The 19,223-nt window shown below is 38.5% G+C and overlaps 1 long non-coding RNA gene across 1 annotated transcript; it reads right to left on the bottom strand.

Moving 5' to 3' along the window:
• Positions 1 to 17,062: 17,062 nt before the first annotated feature.
• LOC144580585 (uncharacterized) lies at positions 17,063 to 18,016 on the bottom strand. The gene is made up of 2 exons (XR_013530471.1): positions 17,902 to 18,016; positions 17,063 to 17,787 (listed from the first exon to the last, which is right to left on the bottom strand). It is a non-coding gene; the product is annotated as an uncharacterized LOC144580585 (long non-coding RNA).
• Positions 18,017 to 19,223: the final 1,207 nt, after the last annotated feature.

Below are 19,223 nucleotides of genomic sequence, written 5' to 3'. Positions count from 1 at the left end.
TAACGCAACTGGCCAAGTTAGAGGCTTTTCCAAGTTTGGCAAGACAGGAGATTATCCCCTAAGACAAAATAATTCACCCAGAGGCAGTCATATGATGATATGGTTTGGCTGTGTTCCCACTCAAATCTCATCTTGAACTGTGGCTCCCATAATTGCCACATGTTGTGGTAGGAAAAGTAATTGAAAAGATAAATGAATTATGGGAGCAGTTTTCCTCCTACAATTCTTGTGGTAGTGATTAAGTCTCACAAGATCTGATGATTTTATATGGGATTTCTTCTTTTGCTTGTCTCTCATTCTCTCTTGCCTGCTGCCATGTAAGATGTGACTTTGCTCTTCCTTCACCTTCCACCATGATTGTGAGGTCTCCCCAGCCATATGGAACTGTAAATCAATTAGGCCTCTTTCTTTTATAAATTACCCAGTCTTGGGTATGTCTTTATTAGCACCTTGAGAGCAGACTAATATACATGATATAACCAGGGACAAGATAAGCCCTTTACAGAAATGTTTAAGAACACTAATGAAGTCAAGGTTAGCTTGGAAGATGTAGCAATCCTGGAGTTGGTGGTGGTATCATTGAGCTACATGGAAAATCTTTGTTTGAGAATGAAGACAACAGAGATAGATGTGGAATTTGGCTGGTGAAAAGAGTCAGGGAAAGAGGAAAAGGAAGAGAACAAAAAAGTTGCAGAAACAGGGAGGAGAACAAATGGGAGGAAGAACAGGAAGACACAGAACCATGAAGGACAACAAGTAAGCACCTGGAGCTAGAAATGTCTGACACCAGCACCCACCATTGGACTTCACTGCTGAAAAATATTGGAGAAGTTAATGTTTTTGTTTTTGTTTGAGATGGACTCTCACTCTGTCACCAGGCTGGAGTGCAGTGGTGTGATCTTGGCTCACTGCAACCTCTGCCTCCTGGGTTCAAGCAATTCTCCCTCAACTTCCTGATAGCTGGGATTACAGGTGCATGTCAACATGCCCAGCTAATTTTAGTTAAAGATGGGGCTTTGCCATGTTAGCCAGGCTGGTCTCCATCTCTTGACCTTGTGATCCACCTGCTTTGACCTCCTAAAGTGCAGGGATTATAGGCATGAGCCACAGCACCCGGCCAAATTTTTTTTAAAACTGGTTTGCATATGCGAATCATGGATTGAGCATGTAGTGTATATGAGATCTTGTGTAAGGAATGAAGATGAGGAGCAGCGAAAGAAAGGCCAGAGGAAGAAGGTAAAGCAAGAGGCAGAGACAAAGAGCTCAGTATCTGGTGAATGAAACGAGGGAGACAGAAATACAACCAGACGAAAGAGTGGAGTCAGGCAGTATGTGATCACAGAAGTGGGTCATGTCAGAACAGAATTCTCTAGGCAAGTTTCCAGAGGAGAGGATTCCTGGATGAGACCTTTGAAGAACAGGTAAGAAGGTGCAGTCCAGAAGGAGAAGGCTGTCAAATTTCTGTTGGTTAACCATTTTATTGGCTCTGTGGTACTATTATCAGCAGCCTTCTATTAATCCATAAGCTTTCCCATCCTTATTTAGAGAACATTATCTTTTTTTAATTTTATTTGCTTATTCATTCATTTATTTTCAGAGACAGAGTCTTGTTCTGTTCCTCAGACTAGAGTGCAGTTGTATGATCATGCCTCACTGCAGCCTTGAACTCCTGGGCTCAAACAATCCTCCTACCTCAGCCTCATAAGTAGCTAGGACCACAGGCATGCAACATCATGCACATTTTTAAATTTTCAGTTTTGTTGAGATAGGATCTGGCTGTGTTGCCTTGCTGGCCTCGAACTCCTAACCTCAAGCAGTCCTCCTGCCTCAGATTCTGAAAATACTGGAATTACATGCATAAGTCATCACACCCAGCCATCTTTTTATTTTAATGCTAAGGAAAATCACTTCTCTTTTTGCCTAATTTATTCTGGTTTCTACCATTCTCTGCAAAAAGGATACCACACAGAGACTTAATAAAAGAAGTGAGTGTATTAGCTATCACATGGCCTACAGTTGAAACTGTTTTGCCTTTGTACTATCTATTGCTGCATAACAAATTTAGAGGTTTAAAATGAATAATATATGCATATTACATCACAGTTACTGTGGGTAAGAAATCTGTGCTAACCTGAGTCTTCTGGTTTAGGGTCTTAGGAGACTGCAATCAAGGTGTCATCCAGGCCTGAGATCTCATTTGAAAGCTCAATGGGGGAAGGATCTCCTTACTAGCTAATGTGATTGTTGGCAGCATTTGGTTCCTGCTGGCTGTCAGATTAAGGACCTCAATTCCTTTTTGTCTGTCAGCCAGAGGCTACTCTCCATTCCTTGCAACACAAACCACTCTACAGGGAAGCTTAATGCATGGCAGCTTGATTAATCAAAAGCCATCAAGGAAGAGTGTATAGGGCAGAGTACTAGCAAGATGAAAGTGGTAATCTCATATAACATCATCATGGAGTGGCATCTTCTCATTTTTGTAATATTCTTTTAGTGAAAAGCAAGTCAAAATCCTCATCCATACTCAAAGAGAGGGTATTATACGGGAGTATAGTATCAGGAGGCAAGGGTCACAGGCAGCCACCTTAGTGTGTGTCCCCCACAGTCTTCCTACTTGGTAAACATAAAACCCTGGCAGGCTCTCCCAAAATATTTAAATTTACAGTGTAGTGAAATGAAAGTTGCAAAACATGTAAAAAGTAAAATTGATAGGGGTAGGCAACATTTCTAAATTTTTGCCTCAATGATCTCTTTAATCATGTTTTATATATATTATTGTATCATCATAGCATATCATATCACATTATACTTACAGAGTGGAAAGAAAAGAATAATTTAGGATTTGAGCAGCTACAGTATGTTAAACATCCAGCTTCTCTCATTTGACTCCTCAATTTTCTATGTGGTTGATGGTATTATTCTATTTTATTCTGGAGTAAAGAGGTTTTTTAGGTAGAAAATAATTATTTTTAACTAGTATAGTGCAAACTAAGCTCTGAAGTAAGCCTCATTATCCTTTGTATCAATCCCAATTATTAAATTGACAAAACTTCTCTAAATCTCATCAACTCATCTATAAAATGGGGATGATGTTATCTTGCAGCATTTTTGTGAGGACTCAGACAGATAAAGAAAGCACTTAGCATGGAGTTTTGCACCTATTAACTGCTCAATAAAAATAGCTTTTATCATTGTTAAACAAACCCATATGGGGAATTCCAGATGTTGAAGCCAATTCTGTCTGACTGTGTTCTTTCTATTACATGTCTCTGATAAAACTTAGGTTGGTTTAGTGCATCTCTAATTTAGAAATGAAAACAGGGAATGAAGAATTAAAGTGTCATTTATGATGATAATACTCCCGAGGCAGAACTTACTTGGCTTACCTGAATCTAGGGCAATGTTTTCCAGTCTGAGTGTTCATCAAAATTCCTAGAACGGCTTGTTAAAATACAGATTCTGGACCCCACTCCCAAAGCTTGTGACTGACCAGAATTGAAATGAAGCCTGCGAATGTGCATTTCTAACAGGTTCCCATGTGATGTTGATGCTGCTAGTCCAGGAATTGTCTTTGAGAATCTCTGGTCTAAGGCATTGCGGTAACAGCATTATGCTCCAACTGTTGTGCAAATGTGAAATGACTTCCATTTAATGTGTTCCACTAAAATTTTGAGCAGATGTGGTTTGTGGTTGAATTGCACATGACTTTCATTTTTAGGCTACTATGCAGAGCTATTTTTGTTCATAAGTATGAATATTCCAGGCTGGAGTGTCAAATCACCTAACTATACTGCCTGTGGTGATCTTTGCTGTTGCATAAAAGTGTGCAAACTCAGTAAACTCTTATTAGAGATGTGCTGTGCTGTTTCCCTATTTCCCCTAAACAAGCAACCGGACAATAAAAATAATGTGAGTAAAAGCTACCTTAACTTGCTTGTAAGAAGGATTCAATAGAAATTGGGTCTAGTTGGCAGAAAAATTAATTTCTTAGATTTCTCTAGAAAGCAAGCCAGATGTACTTTATTACATTTGGCTTTTAGTCAACATGCTGCTGCAAAAATTCCAAGCTTCTCCTCTGACACCCAACTGTCGCTCCAGACAGTCCTCTGTTATATAGTAACATATCATACACATGAAATACACGCATGTGTTGGACATCCAAATGCCTCATTTTTCAATAGCACATGCTTATTTTTCTCATACTACATCAACTCTCTAGTAATGGTTTCCAAAGGCTATGATCCTTTGAGAAAAATTCCTATTTAACATTAAAAAAGTCACTTAAAGTACATAATTCCTAGTTTATGAAAAAGATCTTTACTTGTTTTGTATTTTGATGCTGCATGTCAAAGACATATATATCCTGATGAACAGTTATAAAGCCAGGAGCTCCTTCCAAAGAAAATTCTGTCTGGATTTTTGAGCAATTATTAAATATCCCTTTCTATGAATTAACTTCCTGGACTCTTGGAGAGAATAAACATAAGGCTTGCCATCAAACATTGATACATAAATAGAGCCTTATGATTAAATCAATCTATTTTAGTAAATAAATATATATTTTTATTTCTGTCTGAGTGAGAGAATAAGAAAAAGGCAATAAAAATAAAGATTGTTTGCATAAAAATATATTTGTTTACTTTATTTACCATTGTAGACCCAGGTTCCAGCCAATATCTAGGAAATAGTGAAAGACTAAGAAATATCTTGGAAAACAGATGAGAGAATAAATGGATAGTTTTAGAATTGAGATAAGCAATTATGTTCAGACATTTAAAAATCTGTAGTGTGTATCTTAATTTCTAAAATACTTTTAGTTTTTTTTTGCCTTATATTCTTTCTTGCAATACCTACTATTTTTCTACTTATATACTATAAGAATATAACAGTGAGTAAAGAAAGACAGATACAAATATGTTGACTACACTGAACTTAGAATTCATATGGGATAAAGGCTGGAGGTTTAGTTAGCCAGATCTGAGAAAGCTTCCCAAGAAAATAAACAGGAATTAACTAGGCAATGAGGAGAGGAGTGATCAAGGCAATCCGAATAGTACCCGCAAAGTTTTAGTGATAGAGACAGCACGATCCTTCAAGAACCAATAAAACTTGCCTTTCCAATTTGATATAAAGTTGTAAGTCAATTATATCACGACATTCATTGTAAATGTAGAAGGAAGCTTGATCATCTTGTGCTTATTCACTTTATAGGTAACGTAATCTGAGGGTTGTTTTTTTTTTTTTTTTCATCATAGCATAGGGCACCTTTTCCCTTGCAAGGGTAGAAGTGATACTTTGACTTAAATAAGAGGGTCATTCATGACTGCACTAGTCTAGCTCTTTTATAGTCCATAGTTTCTGGCTTAGCTAGTGGAATATATAAATATAGAGCGTATTTGGCAGTTAAACACTTAATCTTACATTTGTACCTAAGTAGTACTCTTATGCAATCTCATGCAAAATCCTCCCCTAAGGCAGCCAGATTTATCTTCTTAGCTGAGGAACTACTGTGGAAGCAATGACTAATAACAGCACATTGGTGAGAGTACACATAGCGCCTATAATGGTCAGCATGCAGACCTCCAGACCACTGTTATTGACCTGATCAAAGCCGTGGGCACCACTGGGAGGTTGTGCTCACACTTCTACTCCATAAATTTAGCAGACCAAGAAGTTTATTACTACCCTGAGACAAACTGATGATGGAATGGCTAGTTGAGTTAGTGCCTCAGCCTTTCCGATCTATTTCCAATCACTGTTGGAGGAATCGAGTCTCCGTAATGTGTACATTTTTATTCAGTTCGTGTTACTAAGGCTATATAATAATGCTCCTGAAAGACAGTGTGTTGGGTTTTTAGCAAAATCTCAAAGGGGTGGTGAGATCAGTCTGGGGAGTAGTGGATGAAGCATGAGCATTAACTCAAGATTCTTTCTGAAAGATGCAAACTAATCAGGACGCTTGGAGAATCTGGCAGCTGATTAGACATGGCTTAATTTTAGATCCTATTGTTCAAGGCATTTTTAAGTAGAATTTCAGTATAACACTGTTGTGAAGGATCTAGTAATAGCCAAATGTCTTAGTTTGCTTTCTGTTACCATAACAGAATACCTAAAGCTGGGTATTTTTTTTTTTTTTTCTGAGATGGAGTCTTCACTCTGTTGCTCAGGTTGGAGTGCAATGGTGCAATCTTGGCTCACTGCAACCTCCGCCTCCTGGGCTCAAACGATTCTCCTGCCTCAGCCTCCCGAGTAGCTGCACCCAGCTAATTTTTGTATTTTTAGTGGAGACAGGGTTTCACGGTGTTCTCCAGGCTGATTTTGAACTCCTGACTTCAGATGATTCACTTACCTTGGCCTTCCAAAGTGCTGGGATTACAGGTGTGAGCCACCACTCCCAGCTGGGTAATTTTTAATTACCAAGTAAAAGAAATTTACTTGTCTTACATATCTGAAGGCTGGCAAGCTCAAGGCTAAGCGAGGGTCTGCATCTGTTGAGGGGCTTCTTGCTGTGTCATAACATGGCAGAAGGCATATCACATGGAAAAGGTGCATTAGAGAGAAAAAAGGAGAGTCAGAGGCAATCTTTCTATCAGGGACCTACTTCCTTTATAACTAACCCATTCCATCAATAATATAATTAATCACTTCATGAGGGTAGAGCCCTTGCAACCTAATCACCTCTTAAAGGTTTCACCTCTCCACACTGTTGTATTGTGGGTTAAGTTTCCAATACATAAACCTTGGGGAAAACATTCAAGTCATAGTATTCTGCCCCAGACTCCTAAAATTTATGTTCTTTTCACATGCAAAGTGCATTCATTTTATTCCAATAGCCCCAAAGTCCTAACTCACTGTAGCAATACCTCAGAAGTCCAAAGTCCATAGTCTAATCTGAATCAGACGTGGGTGAGACTCAAAGCATGAGTCATCCCATTGCTAATTTCTTTCCACCTGTAAGTCTGTGAAGTTAACAAGTTAGGTGTGTCCAAAATGCAATGGTGGAACAGGGATAGGATAGACATTTTCATTCCAAATGGAGAAATAGGCAGAAAGAAGCAGATAGTTGCTCCTGAGTAAGTCTAAAACCAAACAGAGAAAACAGGTTCTAAGCTGGAGAATAATCTCCCTCAACAATATGTTCTGCATCCTAAGCCCCCGCAAAGTGCCCAGACAGACCTGCCCCTAAGACTTTGCTGGACTCAGCCACCCAGCAGGTTTCACTGCTGGGAGTCTCTTGCTTGCAGCTTTCCCAGGCTGGAGTTGCATGCTGGTAGCTCTGTAGTTTTGTGGTCTTCTGTTTCAATATTGTCAGATCCAACTCCCACTACTCCACTATGTATTGCCGTAGTGACGGTGCTCTGGGGTGACTCTGCCCCTGTGACAAGCATCTGCTTGGTCCCTCAGGCTGTCTGATATATTCTTTGAAATCTAGGTGGAGGTTTTCTTGACTTCACAGCTCCCATAATCTGTGCATCTGCAGCGTCAGCACCATGAGGATGTTGCCAAGGTTTAATGTGCAACTTCTGGAGCTGAGCAGGAGCTGCACTTAAGCCCCCTGTGACATATCTGTGGGGCAGCCAAGGAGTGCTGTGCCTGGATGTGCAGTAGAGTGTTGAAGCCATGGGCATGGTGATGCTGAGGTCCCACAGGTGCCTCTCTGGAAACTTTGCCCTTGGGGTCCCACCTTGTCTTAGATCTCTGAAGTGCCTTTAGAATCATTCTCCCATTTTCTTGATGAATATAACTTAGATTCCTTCTATTTCTGTTGATCTATTTAGCAAGTAGCCACTTGGCTACACCCTTACTATTCTCCCTAGAACATTATTTTGTTTGTTTGTTTATTTCATTTTTTACATGGCCAGGCTCAGAGTTTTTAAAATCTGTCCATTCTGGTTCATTTTTTAATTTAAAATTTAATCTTCAAATGATTTCTCTCTTCTCTCACCTTACCGTAAGTGGCCAAAAGTAACCATGCGGCACTTGGAATGCTTTCGTCTTCAGGTATTTCTTCTGCCAGATTTCCTAGTTCATTGTTCTTAAACTTAACCTTCCATAAGCCCAAGGGTGTGGACACAATTCAGGCAAGATTTTTGCCACTTTATCACAAGGATGGATTTTTTTTGTTTGTTTTTGTTTTTTTTGAGACGTAGTTTCGCTCGTTACCCAGGCTGTAGTGCAATGGCGCGATATCGGCTCACTGCAACCTCCGCCTCCTGGGTTCAGGCAATTCTCCTGCCTCAGCCTCCTGAGTAGCTGGGATTACAGGCACATGCCACCATGCCCAGCTAATTTTTTTTTTTCTTGTACTTTTAGTAGAGACGGGGTTTCACCATGTTAACCAGGATGGTCTCAATCTCTTGACCTCGTGATCCACCCGCCTCGGCCTCCCAAAGTGCTGGGATTACAGGCGTGGGCCACCGCACCCGGCCTAAGGATGGATTTTACTTCTGTTTCCAATAAGATATTCCTTAAGGAATATCATGGACACAATTCAGAATTTTGCCCATGCCCTGTGAACACTTAATCGGAATTTTTTTAAACGTTCCATATTTTTACCAACACTCTGATTATAACCACGTAAGTAATTCCTAAAATGATTTAGGCTCTCCCTACAGCTCTTTTCTTCACATCGGTCTTCACCAGATTTGCCCTTAATGTTCCATTTGTGGCAGTACAGGACTTTTCTAGCCAACTCCTCCAATCTCTCTATCCTGTGTTGCCTTGTTCCAAAGCTGTTTCCATATTTTCAGGTATTTTTTTTACAGTAACAGCCTCATGTCTCAACAGTAATTTTCTGCCATAATCAATTTCATGTTACTGTAACAGAATACCACAGATTGTGTCATTTATAATAAATATAATTCTGTTCAGCTCAAGGTTCTGAAGGCTGGAAAGTCCAAGATTATGTGACCTCCTCTGGCTTCATCATAACATGGAAGAAGGCATCACAGGGCAAATGAGTCCTCCAGAGAGACCACAGAGGGGATGAAACTCCATATTTTTATCAGGAGCCCACAACTACAATAACTAACCCAATCCAACTGCAATGTCAACTCATTTATGAAGGCAGAGACTTCATGATCATCTGTTAAAGGCCCCAACACTCAACACTGTTGCTTTAGGAATTAAGGTTCTAACACATAAACTTGAGGACACATTCAAACCATATTTTCAACTTATTTCAAGCCAAATAATTTTGCCGTCAGTAAAACTAGGGATAATTTCTGTGAAGTGGTATAATTCTATTTGATTATATGGCTTATAACCTCCAGTTTGATTTTAGTACATTAAACTTTGTCTAAAAGTAAAAAAATAGAAATTATTAGGACATGGAAGTATAGAACAGTGGTGAACAGTGTATGTTCTAGAGATTGTCTGTCTCTTTGTATTTAAATTAAGACTGTGTCACTTAACTAACCGTGTGACCCTGGGAAGTTTAGTAATACCTGAACCTCAGTTTCTGTATCTATAAAGGAAGGACTGAGGACTACAAACCGTAAAGTCTCATGAGAGGGTTTATTTAACCCTATAGAAGGTGATCTGTTTTCCAATCTGCCTCAAGTATAGCATCACATAACAAATCAATCAATCAATCAATCAATCAAAATATTTTAACCTCAAATACATTTCCTTGTCATATCTTGAAATTGTCCTGCAAAGTTGTCTCTTGCGAGAAAAAATCTACATTCTGTAAAGAATCCCCTTTTCTACTCTTTTTTTCTTTTCTTTCCATATTCAGGAGATAATCAACTAAGAGTCAGGCACCCCTTTAAGTCCAATAAGTAAACATTTTGTAATCTATTCTCTCTGACGCCTGCCAGCTAAAAGTTTTCTTTTTCACAATAAAACTTCACAACAAAAATCTAAGTAATGATACAATTATTTAGATTTGCTAGCTAAGTAGGTTTAGGATTTTGAAAGGTCAATTCTTCTGGTGCCCAACTTTCCATTTTCATTTTCCCGATTTCTCTTTATGCTTTCATTTGTTCATGGATCCTTTTTGTCTTATGTATCAATCTTCTCTGTCCATAATAGAGAAATAATAACATAGATCTACTGTTGATCTTTCAGTTTAATGTTGTGGGGATTCCCAGAAAGAGGATGAGAGAGAGAATAGTAGGGGAGAAGGAACCAAATGGCAGAGGAAGAACTTCTTGACCCAGGAGATCTGTATGATAGTACTGTCCTCTTGTGCTCTGCACATTCCAGCCAGACACTGGACACTTGGAAGAGGATGCTGCACAACCTTTCAAATTCTGGGACTCTAAAAGACCTGGAATACTCTACCTTGAAATGGTACACCAAGAATTTCCTTCAAGACTGGTGCTCAGAATGGAAAGGATGGGCTGTAGACCATTCAGTTTTACTAAAACAATCACTTTAAATATCACTGAAAAAACACAACTCTGTTTCCATTTAGAACTCAGAAGCATAATGCCAGTGCATTTAAAAGGGAGTGAGCCTTTATATAAAGACTTAAATACTTAAAATGGTCTACAAAGCCTATGAGGGCAGGCTCGTTCCTGGCAACCATCCACCTCCATTGATACCTGACTACCATATTGCCCATTTATTTACTCAAACACCACAAGCTGCCACTCTGGGGCCTTCACTCTTGCTGGCCTTTTTGATTGAAGCACTTTTCCTAGTCCTCATTAATCTGAAAAATATCCATTTATTTTGCACATCCCACCTTGACCTAGGGAAAGGGGATCTGCTGTGTTATCTCTTTCAGGTCAGCCTCCTTAAAGACTTTTCTATGTGAACAATCTGTGCTTCCATAAAATTTATTTTTATTCTCCTGAACATGTTTTCTGATTGTCATTATACAATAGCAGATTGATTATTTTTTTAACTAAACCATCAACTACACAAGAGTAGGTTCCGGGTTTGTTTTTCCATACCACTACTTCTTTGACTCACAAAAAGTTTAGAGTATTCTAAATGCTGACAATATTGAATTAAATGATAAATGAATATATTGGTGTTGTAACATTTAATTTTGTGGAATCCAGATTCCATGAAATAATCTGGAGGTCATTAAGGAAGCAGTGGTTCAGGAGACAAGTAAAAAACTCAAAAAGAAGAAAAAAGAAAAAGCCCCAGCTAGTCACAGTGGCTCATGCCTGTAATTCCAGCACTTTGGGAGGCAGAGGCAAGTGGATTACAAGGTCAAGAGATTGAGATCGTCCTAACCAAAATGGTGAAACCTCGTCCCTACTATAATACAAAAATTAGCTTGGCATGGTGATGCATGCCATATTCCCAGATCAGGAGGCTGAATCAGGAGAATTGCTTGAACCCAAGAGGCAGAGATTGCAGTGAGCCAAGATCGTGCCATTGCTCTCCAGCCTGGCAACAGAGTGAAACTCCGTCCCCTACTGAACCCCTCCTCCCGCCAAAAAAAGAAAGAAAAAGCAGCAGATGGGTCCTTGGGAAAATGGAATAGAAGACTCATCTACCTCTTTCTCCAAATCCAAGAAAAAACATCTTTTTACAGAAAGGATTTGGACAGCAGCTGTATTCATTTGCTTTCACAGTGCTACAAAGAAATACCTGAGACTGGGTAATTTATAAAGGAAAGAGGTTCAATTGACTCACAGGTTCACATGGCTGGGAGGCCTCAGGCAACTTACAGTCATGGTGGAAGGTGAAGGGGAAGCAAAGTTGCGTCTTCTCACAAGACTGCAGGAGAGCGAGTAGTGTGGAGCGAAGGGGGAAGAGCCCCTTATAAAACCATCAGATCTCAGAGCTCATGAGAACTCACTCATTTTCACAAGAATAGCATTGGATAAAACATTCCCGTGATCCAATCACCTCCCACCAGGTCTCTCCCTAGACATGTGGGGATTATGATTACACTTTGAGTTGAGATTTGGTTGGGGACCCAGACAAACCACTATAGCAGTTATCTTGAAGAGGCTGCTCCAGCACAAGTCTTCCCAGGAAGAAGAAATCTTCACCCAAGGAAGAAATAGGTAGGGATCCCAAAGAGTCAAACAACAGGAGTATCACCCAGAAAAAAAAAAAAATTCTCTTCCAAAGAGGTGCCAGTCGGCAGTGGACCTGCAGAGGCTGCTGTCAGCAAGAACAGCTCCAAGAAGAAGAAAATGTCCCATAAACTACTGCAGAAAGATTAGAATGTGAATGGACATTCCGTGGGAGGTGCGCGGCGCATCATACCCCACTGTGACACTTACCACCCTGTGCCCTACAGCCCACTAAAATCAAATTCACACACACACAAATACTTTTCCCAAAGCAAGTATTATCTCCATTTGTATAGATAAAGAAAGTGAGGCCCAAAGTGATTAGGCTAACCTTGCTGAGTCACAATCCCTGGATTTGACTCTTACCCCTTGGCATCTTATACACTGGGCCTTTTTAATGTGTCTATTTTTTCTTCCACAAAGGGGGCCTCCAAGCACAGTATGCACAGAATCACATAGGCAGTCCTCGTCTTGGTGATATTTCCATTCTTAAATCCTTGACGATTTATTTATGAAAGCCACATGGCCCAGCAAATGCTGAAACACAGATTGAATGCCACAAGGAAAGAAATAAAACACTAAATTGTAAATCCCTCTATTTGTTCCTGGCTAATGTTCCCTGAGAAAAATAGACAACTGAAAAGAACTTACCTACACCCCCACTGACACACCCACCCTCTGACCCGCACAGAACTTATATTTCTCAACCCCTTTTAAGTGGCTCAGAAGTGCTGAAATCAGTGAGACCCATCAAAATCTCCCCAAAGAGGGGCCTCACGAGCTGATAATCAGAAGCACTAAATAATAGGGAAAAAAGGATCAGAAAAATATAAGGTTTTGACACATAAAGAAAAATATGTAAGTGGTAACTTCAGCATCCTGTTTAATTTGTGTGTTTATAATCTGAAAACTCATGTTCTGTTCAGTATGGACGCATTCAGTTTAAACTTTGGAGTGCTTGCCGCATGCTAACCCACTTCAAAAACCCTTGGAAAATGGAGATGAATAAGGCAAGGTCTTTGGCCACAGGCTCTTAACAAATTGGTGGGAGGAAAACTTACACCAGAGACTTCTAATTAAGATGATCACCACCATGATACTCGTACATTTTCAATATCCTGGAACTGCAGAGACGAGAACAATGTGGTTCACCATTTGGAGTTTCTTTTAGTTTAGTTTTTTTTTTTTTTTAATTATTTTTCTTTTTTCTCTTCTTACAAAAAAAAAAAATAGTATCAGTCAAGAATGCAACATTTATTACATTGCTGTTTTTACCTAAAATCGGATTCAGTTGGCTTGCTTTGAAACAGGACAGGTTATGACCTGATTTTAAGGTCATAAACCAATTTAAGCTTGAGAGTAATCTGTAAAAAGTCAGTGTGCTGCTCAGTTACTTTCTTGGCTTGTCAGGTTGAAGACCTCAAAAATGTCAGCTTAGGATATTCTATCATTTCTACGAGAGTGGCGTGCACTTTATTCTCCCACACACACAAAACAAAATCATATCAGAGATGTGAATTTCGAACAAATGGAGGGAACCAGCATGTACTGATGGAGAGTCTGCAGGTGAAACTGCCTTATAACCTGAAGGGTTAAGCGTGGTGTCCCCAGCAATAGAGAAATGAAAATCTGTTTCTGAGGGCACTGAGGAGCCGGCCTGGTCATTTGTGGAATGAGAAAATGAAGGTTCCATTTAGCTGGTGCATCAGTCTTCAGAAGCAGAGGTCAGTGGAGATGGAGTAGAATAAAACAAGGCAGAGGCACCCACGGATTTCTCCTGCTGTTTCACAAGTGACCTCATTTGACTCTCCTCCCTGCTGCTGACACGTCCTTTCCTTTAAAATTACATGTAGTGCTAAACAAATGGGTCTCTTCAGAGTCACTTAGCAGAACTAATCAGCACACCAGCCTGGTTTCAAAATGAAGGGTCCATTCCATGGTGTAGGAGGGCGATTACTTTTGTATCCTCTATCCAGCTGGGGTCACCTGCAGCTCTGAAGGAATTGGTGCTCTGTTCCTTTATTCAAGGCAAGACATTGTACCCCTGTCACATTGAAATCTCATTCTTTCATCTTAAAACTCATTTCCTTTTATAAAAGAGTGTTTTTCTTCCAGACTTTTCACACACTGGCTAGAAATTGTGTTCAGCCCTCATGCATGTAAAAAGTTAACATTGTCTGTAATGCTGCCAGAGGCGGGGTTTCTCTAGAAGGAGAATTGCCAGGTGGTGAGAAGAGGTTAGTGAAAAAAAAACCCGTGCTTTAATAAACCTTCATTTGATAATTGAATCTCATTCTAGTCAATGGCAGAGTGCAGCCACTCTGCTCTCCACCCACAGTGATTAGGGCTCTTAAGTGGGAGGTGATGGTTCAGGCATGGGATGGAAAAGGAAAGGCAGTTTAGCAAAACAGTTTCACTTTGGTTTGCAAACATTAAATTCTTCCCTATTAAAAGCAGATCTAAAAACTAAATCTTTCTTGTTTAATATGTATTTGAGAGGTTCTTCTGTTTTTTTAAAATATATAACTTCCGGTAACTACAGTGTACCAGGGAAAAGATAGGTTAATAGTTAACCCAATTAAATCTCCTCACAATGACTTAGTGAGTCCCAGTTTACCGTGTGGCTTTGAGCTGAGATCTTATTTTACATCTGCAAATATCTTGAGTGACTGAAGGTATTATCTTCATTATATTATTTTTTTCTTTCTTTTTTATTTTCATAAATGATAGATGATAATGAAAATAGATAGATGATAGATAGATAGATAGATAGATAGATAGATAGGTAGATAGAAAAGAAATAAATAGATATTTTTAAAAAATAGAAGCAGGATCTCCCCACATTGCCCAGCCTGGACTTGAACTCTTGGGATCAGAGAATCCTCCTATCTCCACCTTCCAAGTAGCTGGGACTACAGGCACATGCTGCTGCTACCAGCTATGTTACCCTCATTTTACGGATGATGAAATTGAGGCTCAGAATGGCTAAGTGGACTCATTGCTATAAATAAAAAGCATGGTAACTAATGAGCAAGGATAGGGACCTCATTTTCTTACTTCCAACCCTTTGAGTTAAACAATGGTAATCTATGGTTTTGAAGTAAATTTCCTGGCCTAAATGTATTATAGAAATACTGTATCTGCCTCAATCCGAGAGATATTTAAAAAAGAAGTCTCTGGAGGACACTTTGAAGTGCATACTAGTATCTGGAAGACTATAAATTACAATAACAGCCTTAAGTCACATCTCCATCCCTTTGGAAAGAAAGAGGAAGGGTAGTAGCGATAGGACATTCTTCTCTTACTATTGCCTACTAATATTGTGGAAAATGTCTTTATTCATCAGGGGATCCTAGCATTAGTGTTTTCATACTTGAAACAAGTGCCTAAATACATTTTTTTTTCCAAGTGACTTACCATAGTGAAGTTTTCAACTACATTTTGGGCATGAATGCAGATTAATGTCTTAACACTGTTCATCTGTGAGAATCACTTGCGGGCCTCTGATTAGATTTTTATGAGGCAGTTTCCAAATCAGACCCTGTCTATACTCCTGACTAAGTACCTAGTTGTGCAAGAATAAGTATGATTTCACACAAGCATGGACAGCTAAGCTAATTGATCAGACACCTTTAAATAGTGACAGAAAGAAAGTTTAGCCCTGTAAAAGACAGGGTAACACTTTGACCTTCAAAAGCAATAACTAATTAAAAAGGAGACATCATTTACAAACCAAACTCAATATCTTTAGTGTATTAGATACAGAGAAAAGACATGCTTATTAAAGATTATCTGTCCCCTCTGAACTGATATTAGCAAGGATTTGTAAATAATTTTTAAAGAGTAAGCTCACAATCGTGTTGCTAAAATCTGGTAGCCAACATATATCTCCTGAAATTTTGTTCCCATAGAGACTGTCACAATTCTGGACAGGCAAGCAAATTCTCTACAAATATTTGCTAGTGTTTGCTGAAAGGTTAATTTGAAGTAAGGATTTGTAGCAGAGAGGGACCACAGAAACAGATCACTGAAGTCAAGTCTATCCATCCCCTAGAATATTGTAGGCATCTGATTCAAGCAACAGGTATAGTTTCAAGTTTTGATGTCAAGTAATGCATGGACCACATGAGACTTTATTGGATAAACAGCTTTTAAAAAGTGTTGTTATATATTGGAAATGAATAACAAAATATATGAGAATATGCTCAGTAGAATCTTCTTTTTCTCATAGCTTAATATGATTGACAGTAACATGCAGGTAAAAACAAAGATTAATCTGAGTTCCACCAAAATTCTCTGAAGATTTCTCCCAAGATACACTTTGATGCAGAAAGGAGAAAAACTTTCTATTTTTTTTTTCTGTTTTAAATCTTTTTATCTTTTAACATCTCCAACAAAACTGTCAGAAAGGTTTTTAAAGATGATAGATAAATTTTATTGAGAAAAAAATAACGATAATTTCACTGAGGATTTTGTTTTATAATGTCTATAGCAAATAATTTTATGACTCCATGAGTTGCTATTGCTTAAGTGAAAGCAGAGAGGGTTGTTTGGTTTTATGTGTTTATAATATAAAATAAGTACATATTTATGATAGAAATTTGGGAAATATAAAAGAGGAAAAAGATAAAACAAATTACCAATAATTTTGCTAATCCTTAAAAACTGCTGGTAATATTTTGGTAATTACTTTCCTATCATAGTTATGTATAAACTTCATACACCTATGTTTATTATTAGGTGTACTGATATTTAAATTATTTTTTTTTATTTATTCACTCTAAATAAACATAAGTGGTTAATAAATAATAATATTCTTCATAAGAGATTAACAACAAATTATTATTGTTGAATATGTCAAGGGATTAAATATGTTTTGTTAATATAGTAACACCATAATAAATATTCTTTCATACAAAGACTCTCCTAGCTTTCCTTTTCTGAACAAAGTCCTAACTGAGCCAAATGGTCTTTAATTTTTAAGCTCCAAATGCACATATCAAATGAATTCACATTGAATATGACTTTTCCCTCATAGAATCCCTTCTTCCCCACTTTTCTTTCCCCTTCTCTTTTTCTTTCCTCTTTACTCCTTCCTTCCTTTCTTTTTTCCTTCCATCAGAATAAACTAGGGTCACAGTTTCCCCGTGAAATAACACGTCTTAGAGAGGTATAAAGTCATTCTGCAATATAATGCTATTTTTAACTGTTAGTATATAAATGAAACATTGCTATGGTATCATGAAACATATTTTTCAGAGTATTTTAATGTGGAATTGCCTTGAAACTCCATAGTAAGAATATTTCTGGTTACAGCATAAATTTTATTATGAATTTTACTGGTGTTATGGTTTTATTTCTTCTCATGACTCTTCAGTTTTTGAGCAGCATAGCTTAATGAAATATAATAATTACATTAAATTTATGTTGTGCACTGTATCAGATATTATGTTTAGGATTTCACATAAATTATTTCATTTAATGCACACAACAGTGGCATGAGAAAGAACTAGCATCTTTTTTCCCTTATTTTTCAGATGAGAAAATAAAGACTAAGAAAGTTTAAATAACTGCCCTGGATCTTGCAGTTCATAGGTAGTTGTATTAATCTGCTGGGGCTGCCATAATAATATAGCATAGATTGGGTGGCTTAAACAATAGAATTTTATGGTTCACAGTTCTGGAGGTTGGAAATCCCAGACCAAGGTTTGGCAGAATCAGTTTCTCATGAGGGCTCTCTTCCTGCAGACAGCCACCTTCTCGCTTTGTTCTCATATGATCTTTTCTCCATGCCTGTCTTCAGAAAGAAATTGAGAGAGAAAAAGAGAGAGTTCTGACATCTCTTCCTATAAGAATACTAATCCCATTAGATCAGGCCTCCACCCTTATGACCTCATTCAACCTTAATTACCTTCAAAAGGCTAAATGTCCAAATGCAGTTACATCAGGGGTTAAAATTCTGGGGTTACAAATTTCAGTCCATAGCAGTAGAGAAGCAATAATTCAAAGCCAGCTTTTCTGGTCACCTATTGCCATATGACAAAATATTTCCAGAATTAGTGACATGAAACAAATTTCATTTTAGTATGCTTGCAATTTTATGGGTTAGGAATTGAGGCTGGGTGCCATAGAAAGAGTTTATCCCTTTTCCACTATGACAGAGGCCTCAGCTGGCATAGCTTGAAGAGCTGAAAATGTCTGAGATAGCTCCATTGGGATCATGTGCTTAGAACCCTTGTTCTGGCTCTCTCTCCAATTCTTCCCCACATCATGTCTGCTGGGTCTCAAATTTTCAGTATTTCTTCTTCACTTGTCTCTCTGATATCTTGGCTAGAATAAGTCTCACAGCCAGGGCTTCCCATTATCTGTCTCTCTCTTCCTCTCTTTTTCTATCTACATGTAGCCATTCTACATGACTAGTTTGGGCGTTCTCACAGCATAGCAATGCTAGAGTAGCCACACTTCTTATATGATGGCTGACTTCTCCCAGAGTAAGAATTCCAAAAGACTTAAGATATAGTCTCACTTCTGCCATATTCTGTTGGTCAAAAGGGAGTCATAGATCTAGCCCAGAAACAATATAAGGTTAAAGGATATAGACCCCACCTCTTAATGGGAGACATATCAAACAATTTATGGACATTTGAACCAATTACAGAGTTTGACGGACTCAAGAACCAGTATATTTTGATACCATTCTTGGAAAAGGACATGGTTGATTATTTCTAAGTAGAGGGAATTTTACAAAATGTCAACATTTCTTATATCTTCACTATGCATAAAGTGGAGCTCTGTGGAAAAGTAGGGGATGCTTGGGTGGACCTTCTATTGCCTCTACTCCATTTTCCCTGATAGGTCTCTGTATTAGTCTGGTCTAATGCTGCTAATATTAACATACCCAAAACTGGATAATGTATAAAGGGAAGAGGTTTAATGGACTCACAGTTCCATATAACTGTGGAGGCCTCACCATCATGGCAGAAGACAAAAGAAGAGCAAAGGTATGTCTCACATTGCAGCAGGCAAGAGAGAACTTGTGTAGGGGAAGTCCCATTTATAAAACCACCAGCTATCGTGAGACTTTTTCATTACCACAAGAATAGTATGAGGGAAACTGCCCCTTGATTCAATTATCTCCACCTGGTCCCACCCTTGACACATTATTGAATGTTATTCCCATTATCTGTCTCTCTCTTCCTCTCTTTTTCTATCTACATGTAGCCATTCTACATG

The sequence above is a fragment of the Callithrix jacchus genome, chromosome 20, assembly GCF_049354715.1.
Source record: "Callithrix jacchus isolate 240 chromosome 20, calJac240_pri, whole genome shotgun sequence".
NCBI classification, from domain to species: Eukaryota; Metazoa; Chordata; class Mammalia; order Primates; family Cebidae; genus Callithrix; species Callithrix jacchus.
This window is presented reverse-complemented; position numbering and strand designations above follow the sequence as displayed.